The sequence below is a fragment of the Pseudophryne corroboree genome, chromosome 1, assembly GCF_028390025.1.
Source record: "Pseudophryne corroboree isolate aPseCor3 chromosome 1, aPseCor3.hap2, whole genome shotgun sequence".
In the NCBI taxonomy this organism is placed as follows: Eukaryota; Metazoa; Chordata; class Amphibia; order Anura; family Myobatrachidae; genus Pseudophryne; species Pseudophryne corroboree.
In genome coordinates, this window is record NC_086444.1 from 662,570,698 (window position 1) to 662,583,188 (window position 12,491).

Genomic DNA, 12,491 nt, shown 5'->3' on the forward strand with positions numbered 1-12,491 from the left:
ATGAACCTTGTCATGGTCCAAGGAGTTCGCGGAGGTGTGGACTCCAGCCGTCCTACTGGCTTTCCCGAGGAGGAAGAAGAACCACCCAGAAAACGGAAGACGGCGGGAGAAAAGCAGTCCAAAAGGAGGCGTGATGGTAAGAATACATTCAGATGAGCTGTACTAAACATTTTTGTTTTTATTTGCTAATGTGTTTGTTCTTTCCCCCAGACACGCCTGTCCAGGGGACATCACCTGCGTGCAGGACATCGCCAGCGCGCAGGACATCGCCAGCGCGCGGACCATCACCTGTGCAGCAGGCATCAGCAGCCCGCAGACCATCACCTGCACAGCAAGCATCAGCAGCATGCACACCATCACCTGCGCGCCAAACATCGTCAGCGCGCAGACCATCACCTGCGTGCCAGACATCAGCAGCGTGCAGAAAGTCACCTGCGCGCCAGACATCGTCAGCGCGCAGACCATCACCTGAGCATAAGACATCAGCGCGCAGACACCATCGGCAACCACACCACCAGCTGGGCGCCAAACTACATCACCTGCGCGCAGGGCATCACCAACTTGTGATCTCTCCAGGTGCTCTGGGACTGTGACACAAGAGCCTCAAGAAGACACTACCCTTGTGGACCCATCACCTGAACTGTTTGAGTCGACAGGGTTAACGGACGAGACTTTTCTAGGGTTTGATGACAGCCGTGCAGACGCATCCAGCCATACCCAAGAAAAGTCTCCAGAATTGAGGACCAGTGAAGCTCCTGGAGCAGCGGCACCACAGGATGGGGAAGGTAATTTTTTTTTTTTGAGGTGTGGGTGGTCACCATTTTTGTATAGTTTAATAAGATTTTACTTACCGGTAAATCTATTTCTCGTAGTCCGTAGTGGATGCTGGGGACTCCGTAAGGACCATGGGTAATAGACGGGCTCCGCAGGAGACATGGGCACTTCAAGAAAGAATTTAGATTCTGGTGTGCTCTGGCTCCTCCCTCTATGTTCCTCCTCCAGACCTCAGTTAGAGAAACTTTGCCCGGAAGAGCTGACAGTACAAGGAAAGGATTTTGGTAATCCAGGGCAAGATTCATACCAGCCACACCAATCACACCGTATAACTTGAGATAAACATACCCAGTCAACAGTATGAACAATAACAGAGCAACAGGTCAACCCTGATGCAACCATAACATAACCCTTATTTAAGCAATAACTATATACAAGCATTGCAGAAGAAGTCCGCACTTGGGACAGGCGCCCAGCATCCACTACGGACTATGAGAAATAGATTTACCGGTAAGTAAAATCTTATTTTCTCTAACGTCCTAGTGGATGCTGGGGACTCCGTAAGGACCATGGGGATTATACCAAAGCTCCCAAACGGGCGGGAGAGTGCGGATGACTCTGCAGCACCGATTGAGCAAACACAAGGTCCTCCTCGGCCAGGGTATCAAACTTGTAGAACTTAGCAAAAGTGTTTGAACCTGACCAAGTAGCCGCTCGGCAAAGCTGTAATGCCGAGACCCCTCGGGCAGCCGCCCAAGAAGAGCCCACCTTCCTAGTGGAATGGGCCTTAACTGATTTTGGCAGCGGCAATCAAGCCGCAGAATGAGCCTGCTGAATCGTGTTACAGATCCAGCGAGCAATAGTCTGCTTTGAAGCAGGAGCACCAAGCTTGTTGGAAGCATACAGGATAAACAAAGACTCTGTTTTCCTGACCCTAGCCGTTCTGGCTACATAAACCTTCAAAGCCCTGACTACATCAAGCAACTCGGAATCCTCCAAGTCAGTAGTAGCCACAGGCACCACAATAGGTTGGTTTATATGAAAGGATAAAACCACTTTCGGCAGAAATTGTGGACGGGTCCGCAATTCTGCTCCATCCGCATGGAAAACCAGATAGGGGCTTTTATGTGACAAAGCCGCCAACTCTGACACCCGCCTAGCCGAAGCCAAGGCTAATAGCATGACCACCTTCCACGTGAGATATTTCAACTCCACCGTTTTGAGTGGTTCAAACCAGTGGGATTTTAGGAAACTCAACACCACGTTAAGATCCCAAGGTGCCACTTTTGAAAGAAAATGGATAGGGCCGAAATCTGGACCTTAATGGAACCCAATGTTAGGCCCAAATTCACTCGACTGTAGGAAGTGAAGGAAACGGCCCAGCTGGAATTCCTCCGTAGGGGCATTCCTGGCCTCAGACCAAGCAACATATTTTCGCCATATACGGTGATAATGTTGAGCTGCCACGTCCTTCCTAGCCCTTATCAGCGTAGGAATGACCTCATCCGGAATGCCTTTCTCCGCTAGGTAATTCTTGGAACAGACAGGGCCCCTGTTTGCAACAAGTCCTGTCTTAGAGGAAGAGGCCACGGGTCCTCTGTGAGCATTTCTTGCAGATCTGGATACCAAGTCCTTCGTGGTCAATCTGGAACAATGAGTATCGTTCTCACTCCTCTTTTTCTTATTATTCTCAGCACCTTGGGTATGAGAGGAAGAGGAGGAAATACATAGACCGACTGGAACACCCACGGTGTCACCAGGGCGTCTACAGTTATCGCCTGAGGGTCTCTTGACCTGGCGCAATACCTCTGTAGTTTTTTGTTGAGGCGGGATGCCATCATGTCCACCTGTGGCAGCACCCACTGACTTGCAGTCTGTGCGAAGACTTCCTGATGAAGTCCCCACTCTCCCGGGTGGAGGTCGTGTCTGCTGAGGAAGTCTGCTTCCCAGTTGTCCACTCCCGGGATGAACACTGCTGACAGTGCGCTTACGTGATTTTCCGCCCAGCGAAGAATTCTGGTGGCTTCCGCCATCGCTACCCTGCTCCTTGTGCCGCCTTGTCGGTTTACATGAGCCACTGCGGTGATGGTGTCTGACTGAATCAAAACCGGTTGGTCGCGAAGCAGGGTCTCCGCTTGACGTAGGGCGTTGTATACGGCCCTTAGTTCCAGGATGTTGATGTGAAGGCAAGTCTCCTGACTTGACCACAGACCTTGGAAATATCTACCCTGTGTGACTGCTCCCCACCCTCGGAGGCTTGCATACGTGGTCACCAGGACCCAGTCCTGAATGCCGAATCTGCGGCCCTCGAGAAGGTGAGCACTCTGCAGCCACCACAGGAAAGACACCCTGGCCCTGGGGGATAGGGTGATTAACCGATGCATCTGAAGTTGTGATCCGGACCACTTGTCCAGTAAGTCCCATTGAAAGGTCCTCGTATGGAACCTGCCGTAGGGAATGGCCTCGTATGATGCCACCATCCTTCCCAGGACTCGAGTGCAGTGATGCACTGAGACCTGTTTTGGTTTTAATAGGTTCCTGACCAGTGTCATGAGCTCCTGAGCTCTCTCTATTGGGAGATCAACCCTTTTCTGGTCTGTGTCTAGAATCATGCCTAGGAAAGGCAGATGAGCCGTAGGAACCAACTGCGACTTTGCAATATTTAGAATCCAGCCGTGTTGCCGTTACATTTCCAGAGAAAGTGCTACGCTGATCAGCAACTGCTCTCCTGATCCCGCTTTTATGAGGAGATCGTCCAAGTATGGGATAATTGCGACCCCTTGCTTCCGCAGGAGTACCATCATTTCCGCCATTACCTTGGTAAATATTCTCGGTGCCGTGGAGAGACCAAACGGCAACGTCTGAAATTGGTAATGACAATCCTGTACCACAAATCTGAGGTACGCATGATGAGGTGGATAAATGGGGACATGAAGGTATGCATCCTTTATGTCCAGAGACACCATAAAATCCCCCCCTTCCAGGCTTGCGACGACCGCTCTTAGCGATTCCATCTTGAACTTGAACCTTTTCAGGTATATGTTCAGGGATTTTAAATTCAATATGGGTGTGACCGAACCGTCCGGTTTCGGGACTACAACATGGTCGAATAATAACCCCGTCCTTGTTGAAGGAGGGGAACCTTGACCACCACCTGTTGAAGATACAATTTGTGAATTGCAGTTAACACTATTTCCCTCTCGTGGGGGGAAGCCAGCAGGGCCGTCGGTGAGGGGGCACCTCCTCGAAGTCCAGCTTGTATCCCTGAGACACAATATCTATTGCCCAGGGATCCAACAGGGAGTGAACCCACTTGTGGCTGAAATTTCGAAGACGTGCCCCCACCGGGCCTAGCTCCGCCTGTGGAGCCCCAGCGACATGCAGTGGATTTTGTAGAGGCCGGGGAGGACTTCTGTTCCTGGGAACTAGCTGTGTTGTGCAGCTTCTTTCCTCTGCCCCTGCCTCTGGCAAGAAAGGACGCACCTCGGACTTTCTTGTTTCTTTGTGATCGAAAGGACTGCATTCGATAATGTCGTGCTTTCCTAGGCTGTGCTGGAATTAAAGGCAAAAGATCAGAATTACCAGCTATAGCTGTGGAGACCAGGTCCGAGATCCCTTCTCCACACAATCCTCAGCCTTGTAAGGTAAACCTTCCATATGCCTCTTAAGTCGGCATCACCTGTCCAATGCATGTTCCACAGGACACGTCAAGCAGACCACTAAAACCAGCACCAGGCAGAACCAGCCAGGGGGGATAATGCCATAGCAGGGGAGACACTCAGTGTGGGGTCCCCCTGCCATGCCATTAAACACCCCCCAAACCAGTCAGCCCAGGGCTGGAATTCCTCGGAAAGTGGGGCCCCCAAAAAAATCTAAATGGGGTCCCCCCTACCGAGCAACAACCAGCACTGGGCTGATAGCCCAGTGCTATGCCCCGCACCCCTGGTGGCGGTGGGTGCGGGGTTCATTGTATGCTAATACTGTTCTTTACAGGTGGCCTACAGATCCCAGCAAGCCTGCCCCAGCATGCTGGCACTTGGAGAACCACAAGTGCCAGCATGCCCGGACATAAAGGGCCCGCTGGCACCTGTAGTCCACCTGCAAAGAATAGTAATATTGTTCTTTACAGGTGGCCTACAGGTCCTAGCAAGCCTGCCCCAGCATGCTGGCACTTGGAGAACCACAAGTGCCAGCATGCCCGGACATAAAGGGCCCGCTGGCACCTGTAGTCCACCTGTAAAGAAAATATTGAAAAAAACCCACGACACATTCTTTAAAAAATACTTTATTAAACTGGGTCTTCACCTGGGGGCGGCGGCCTTTAAGCTCTTTTGCATGGCTGCCGCCTTCCCAGGGCTTCCGGCGTCTTCACCTGGGGGGGCGACACCTCCCCAGGGCTTCTGGGGTCTTCCTCCGGCGTCTTCACCTGGTGGGCGGCGGCTGCTAAGCTATTTTGCATAGCCGCCGCCCATCCAGGACTTCCACGACGTCTTCACCTGGGAGGCGGCGGCCTTTAAGCTCTTTTGCATGGCCGCCGCCTTCCCAGGACTTCCAGCATCTTCACCTGGTGGGCGGCGGCTGCTAAGCTCTTTTGCATAGCCGCCGCCGCCCATCCAGGACTTCCACGACGTCTTCACCTGGGAGGCGGCGGCCTTTAAGCTCTTTTGCATGGCCGCCGCCTTCCCAGGACTTCCAGCATCTTCACCTGGTGGGCGGCGGCTGCTAAGCTCTTTTGCATAGCCGCCGCCCATCCAGGACTTCCACGGCGTCTTCAGGAGCTCTTCTCCGCTCCTCCTCTGCCGTCGGACTGTGACAGCCGCTGCCTCGCGCTGACTTATATAAGTCAGCGGGAGGGGGCGGGGCGATGACGCGGCGAGCCATGATTGGCTCATGGCGGCCATCTTGAATTTAAAAAATGACGCTGAGGCGCCATTTTTGAAATGGGTACCGCTTCCGCTGCCAAACTCTGCACAAGGGGTCTGAATGCCGCGTCCCGCCGCCGCTACCGCCGCCCGCCTCTCCGCCGCCAGCACCTCCGCCGCCCGGCCCGCCGCATCCCGCATCTCCGCCGCCCGCACCTCCGCTGGTACCGATGCCCACACAGTGATTTACAGCGGATCCAGTGACGGATCCGCTGGCCAATCACTGTGCCTTCACTCACAGGGACGTGCTTTCATAGGTTGAAAGCACGTCCCTGTAGGAAAGCGGCACCACTAATGGTGCCGCTTTCCCATGTTATTTCAATGGGCTTTTCCTGCCCATTGCTAGGCCCTGCCCGCGCCCGCCCCCCATACCTTTCCTAATCACTACGGGAGGCACCACGATCGGTGCCTCCCAAACTGATTTTCACACACATTAATGATAGGTAAAATAATAAAGAAGATACTTATGTGTCATAAGTATCTTCTTTGTATTATTTTACTCATTAATGACAGGGGAGGCACTGCCTCCCCCATACCTCCCAACTGTCCCGATTTTCGCGGGACAGTCCCGTTTTTTGGGGACTGTCCCGCTGTCCCACCCGTGGGCCGCAGTGTCCGGCGGTGGGGGGGTCAGTTGGGAGGCTCTGTCAATCGCTGCTCTGCTTATCAGAGCAGCAGTGAATAGACGCTGTGCGCATGCGCACAGCGTCTATTCAGTGGAGTCAGAGGGAGAGGGAGCATGCCAGCGGCTCACAGAGCGCTGGGCATGCCCCCTCAGTGACGAAAACGGGGGCGTGGCTCGCGATCGCGGGTCCTCCCACGAAGCCATGCCCCCTTTTCATAGGTCACGCCCCTTTTTCGTGAGCGCGCGCGGCTTCGCCGCGCAAGTGTCCCGCTCCACAGTACAGTAAAGTTGGGAGATATGCTCCCCTGCCTCCCCTGACTGCACGTCCCTGATATATACATACTAGTGTCTCAATCTCTGCTGACAAGGTATCTGTCCACGCTGCTACAGCGCTATAAACCCATGCTGACACAATCGCCGGTCTGAGTAGAGTACCAGAATGTGTGTAAATGGACTTCAAAGTACTTTTACTGCATGCTATCTGCAGGATCCCTGAGGATAGCTGTTAAGTCAGCGCTACCTTTTGGGCAAACGTGACACCCTAGGGGAAGATTCCCATCGTATCCTGGCCCTAGTAGGGAAAGGATACTCCCTGAGAATTCTTTGTGGGAAACTGCAGTCCCTTGTCTGGAGATTCCCACTCTTTTTCTTCATGAGAGGAGGGAAATTTACCTCAGCTTTCTTCCCCTTAAACATGTGTACCCTTGTGTCAGGGACAGATGAGTCATCAGTGATATGCAAAACATTTTTTATTACAATAATCATATATTGAATACTTTCCTACCATTTTGGCTGTAACTTTGCATTATCGTAGTCGACACTGGAGTCAGACTCCGTGTCGATATCAGTGTCTATTATTTTGGATAGTGAGCATTGAGAGACTCTGAAGGTCTCTGCGACATAGGGACAGACATGGGTAGATTCCCTGTCTGTTCTCTAATCTTTTGTGCAATAAATTTACCTTAGCACTTAATTTCACATATCCAAACAGGTGTCGGCGTTGTCGACGGAGACACCACTCACACACAGATTTGCGCCATCTCCTCCTAGGGGAGCCTTTTACCTCAGATATGTCGACACACACATACCGACACATCACACACTCAGGGAATGCTCATCTGAAGACAATTCCCCCACAAGGCCCTTTGGAGAGACAGAGAGAGAGTATGCCAGCACACACCCCAGCGCTATAAACCCAGAAATAACACAGTAACTTAATGTTAACCCAGTAGCTGCTGTTTATATAGATTTTTGCGCCTGATTATGTGCCCCCCCTCTCTTTTTACCCTCTTCTACCGTGTATCTGCAGGGGAGAGCCTGGGGAGCTTCCTCTCAGCGGAGCTGTGGAGAAAAAATGGCGCAGGTGAGTGCTGAGGAAGAAGCCCCGCCCCCTCGACGGCGGGCTTCTGTCCCGCTTAAATATACATTTTCTTGGCAGGGGCTCATACATATATACAGTGCCCAACTGTATATATGTGTACTTTTGCCAAAAGAGGTCCATATGCTGCCCAGGGTGCCCCCCCCTGTGCCCTACACCCTTACAGTGACCGGAGTATGTGAGGTGTGTGGGAGCAATGGCGCACAGCTGCAGTGCTGTGCGTTACCTCAGTGAAGAACGGAGTCTTCTGCCGCCGATTTTGAAGTCTTCTTGCTTCTCATACTCACCCGGTTTCTGTCTTCCGGCTCTGCGAGGGGGGCGGCAGCGCGGCTCTGGGATCGGACGACGAGGGTGAGTTCGTGTGTACGATCCCTCTGGAGCTACTGGTGTCCAGTAGCCTAAGAAGCAGGACCTAGCTTCAGAGAGTAGGGCTGCTTCTCTCCCCTCTGTCCCACGATGCATGGAGTCTGTTGCCAGCAGAGCTACCTGAAAATAAAAAACCTAACAAAATACTTTCTCACAGCAAGCTCAGGAGAGCTCACTGAACAGCACCCAGCTCGTCCGGGCACAGTCTCAAACTGAGGTCTGGAGGAGGGACATAGAGGGAGGAGCCAGAGCACACCAGAATCTAAATTCTTTCTTGAAGTGCCCATGTCTCCTGCGGAGCCCGTCTATTCCCCATGGTCCTTACGGAGTCCCCAGCATCCACTAGGACGTTAGAGAAATTAACTTTATTGTTGTGTTTTTTTCTTTTGCAAACAGAGGTGCCATGGACCAGCAGCGGATTTGAGTCGGACGACGAGGTGGAAGTGCAGCAGTCCGCTGTTTCTACATCCCTGTGTGAGTAATTATATAACAAATTGTGAACCTTCAAACATATGTATGAATGTGTATTCTAATTTCTAATTTTCTTTTCAGCTGCACAAATGCAATTGGTGGCAGACATTCAGCAAGGGCAGGATCCCTCAAATGTTCAGAGGGTAAACACCCTGGCAGCAGAGATGAGTGCCCACCAGGAGAATTATACGGTTGTCGTTGATTCCAGACTGGACGCCATTGAGAAGACAATGGAGAAGATGGCAACCAGTATGGTTGACATGCAGAAGGCTCTTGCCGACAGCACGGCAGAAACGAGAAAGACCAGGCAGGAAGATCACCGGCAAACTATGGATATCCTTCACGTTCTGGTCACATCCATCAACCGGCTGGTGGATAACACTGCATGCCAGGCACACAGCATTCAGAACATGTTGGAGAGCCAACTACATTCCACAGCCAGCCACCAGGTCATCGCAACAATGCTACAGATGATCAACGATAAGCTCCCAGAGCCAGCTCATCAACACGCTCGTCAACCACCACATCCGCTACCACAAGCCACACTGACACCTCCTGCCCATGCTCCACCACAATCCTGGTATGGACAGTCACAGCTGTACCAAGGATATACAGGGATGTACCCCACCTACCAGGTGCCTCCACCACCAACGCCGGCTGCAACATCTACACCAGCACGGCCACCAAGGCCAAGTCAACGCACTCCACAGCCGCCCAGGACATCGTCACCACATCAGGAGGAAGAGGATCCGGACAGCCAACAACCACCATAAGCGCGTCGTACTGTTTTATTATTTCCAATGTTTTTCATGTTTCCCTTTCTCTCCCTCCCATTAGTTTTTTTCTTCTTCTTACTATTGTTTTAAATTTGTGTTGGCCTCCCCCACCTCCGACCGGGTACTACCAAGGAGCTATATGTATAGACATACATGCGCGGGCATGTATGAGTGTGGTAACTGATGAAAGCTCCTTGTGGTTACATATATGATGGGCCAAAGAGCTATTCTGATACCACTCTTTTTTTTTTTTTCAAATAAAACTCCCTTTTGAATTTGTGTAAATTAGGCTTTCACTGTTGTGTGAATTTACTATTCACTAGTGTTTCTTTTTGGCTTCTTCATAGGATTGGGTGAAAAATTGTCATGGACAGCGTAGTTCGTGTTGAGCTTACCAAGGTGAGTAAAGCCATGTTTCAATGTATATATTGAAGAAACTTTGTCCCACCTGCCCTTGGGGAACAACACAGTCCAGCAATGGGTCATGCTGGACTGTGTGGTTCCACAAGTGCAGGAGTGTCAAAGTGCTGAACACTGACACGACTCTGCCACTTTGGACCGCCTGCCCTTGGGGAACAACACAGTCCAGCAATGGGTCATGCTGGACTGTGTGGTTCCACAAGTGCAGGCGTGTCAAAGTGATGAACACTGACACGACTCTGCCACTTTGGACCGCCTGCCCTTGGGGAACAACACAGTCCAGCAATGGGTCATGCTGGACTGTGTGGTTCCACAAGTGCAGGAGTGTCAAAGTGCTGAACACTGACACGACTCTGCCACTTTGGACCGCCTGCCCTTGGGGAACAACACAGTCAAGCAATGGGCCATGCTGGACTGTGTGGTTCCACAAATGATCTTGGGAAAGGAAGGTGAACATGACATCATTACAGTGCCTTTACTTAATATGGAATTTCTTTTTTTTTTTTCTTAGCAGATATCTACACAAGATAAAGGAATGTATAAAGAAGAACAAACACTTCTTTTTTGTTTTATTACAATTTATTTTTTCATACAAAATAAAATTCAAGTGTAATTTTCTTCAATAAATTGTTAAATTTAGAAGTTTTGTGTTTTTTTCTATAAATTATTAGTAAATGAAATGTAAAATAGGGCATTTCAGAGATGCGGTGGTATTGAAGGGCTTCTGGTAGGCCGTCCATGGTACAGCTGGGGTACTGTCGTGTCACTTCACATCCACGCTGGTTACAGCACTTTGGGAAGCATACTCCGCAAGACCTGTGGAAGAGAATAGTATGAGGTTCCAGGTATTTGTAATAGTGTCATCATTCGTGGAAAAGACAGGGGGTAAATTTACTAAGATGGGAGTTCTATTTACGATGGGATGTTGCCAATAGCAACCAATCAGATTCTACTTCTCATTTATCTAACACCTTCTAGAAGATAATACCTGGAATTTGATTGGTTGCTATGGGCAACATCCCATCTTAAATATAACTCCCAGCTTAGTAAATTTATCCCAAGGTAACAGCAACATTGCAAACAAACAGGTTACATCATCCTTTGTCCCAAATGCAATCCTCCAGCGGTTGATAAACTACACATCCCAGCATGCCCTGACACAGCGTAAGCATTGCTGTGTCAGGCCATGATTTGATATGCAGTTTGACAAATGCAGGAGGGCCGCAGTTTGGACATGACTGGGTTACTTGGACAAGAGGGAGTTTTGGGCAATACATCTCAGCTGACGGGGTGTCTGCTACGTGGCGGAGGTTCAGGACCACATCACAACTAGGTCGCCTATGGTACAGCTGGGGTACTGTAGTGTCACTTCACATCCGCGCTGGTTACTGCAACTTGGGAAGGATACTCTGCAAGACCTGTGGAAGTGAAAAAGGATTAAGTACCAGGTAATTTGAGAGTGTTCCCTCCACCCTGGGAAAGAACAAGAGGTCCCAGCAACACTGCGCATACACACAGGTTACTCAGACAAGATGGAGTTTTGGCCAATACATCTCACCTGAGAGTGACTCTGTAACATGGCGGTGGTTGAGGTCCACATCACAAGTAGGACGTCTATGGTAGAGGGGGGTAAACTGGCCCAATAACTGCGGCAACCCAACAACAGGAAAAAACTTGGGATAACAGGGCGTCAACAGGACTAAAATATTCCTGGGAAGGGCCGTCAACAGGACGTAAACTGTGCAACTCTGTAATACATAAATAAACATTATTTTTTAGAATATGACAATCTCAGTTTACAGGAAAATACAAATATTACAAGTATACTCACAGGCAGTGGAAAAAAAAGTGTTGATCAGTGTCCTTCGAGAATCACCTCCTTCGTCCATACCCACCGGTGGAGGAGAAGAACGGTTCCCGCGTCGGAAAGCCCTGCGATGAAGAGTCACCGGCAAACGGTTTGCGACACATATGTTGTGTAAAATACAACATACATTTACCATGCCGCAAACCTTCGCCGGTGAGTACAAAAGAGCACCACCGGAAGTGTCTAAACATCTAAACCGGCTTTTAAGTACACCGAAGGCACGCTCAATTACTCCCCTCGATGCAATGTGTGTCTCTTGGTACCGTTCTTCAGGTTCACCGACAGGATTAGACAATGGGGTCAAGAGCCAAGATTTGTTGGGATAACCCGCATCGCCTATGGGAAAAAGAAAAATGGTGGGTAATATAAAAAAATAATAATAATAATAAAAAAAATTAAATAAAAATAATAATAATAATAATAATAATAATTACCTAACAGCCAGCCACTCTGCATTTTTCCTGTCTCGAAATCGTCAAAGAGCGATGACTGGCTTAGGATGAAGGAGTCGTGAGATGACCCAGGAAATCCCACAAAAATATTGGTAAATTTCATATTGGCATCACAGACTGCCTGTATATTCATGGAATGTAAGCGTTTTCGGTTCCGAAAACATTCTTCCGAATTCCGTGGTGGCCTGATCTGCACGTGGGTACAGTCCATCACGCCCAGAACATTGGGAAATTTGTGATCGGTGAAAAAGCCTAATTGGATCTCACGCCATCCGCTGACTGTATCTGGAAATCTGATGAACTGGGTCGTCAATTTGCGGAAAGCCCTAATGACCTGGGTTATACAGCGCGACAGTGTCGGCTGTGAAAAACCGCATGTTTGAAACAAAGTAGGCTGGAATGTGCCTGAAGGCAAAAAATGTAACGTAGCCAGCAGTTTC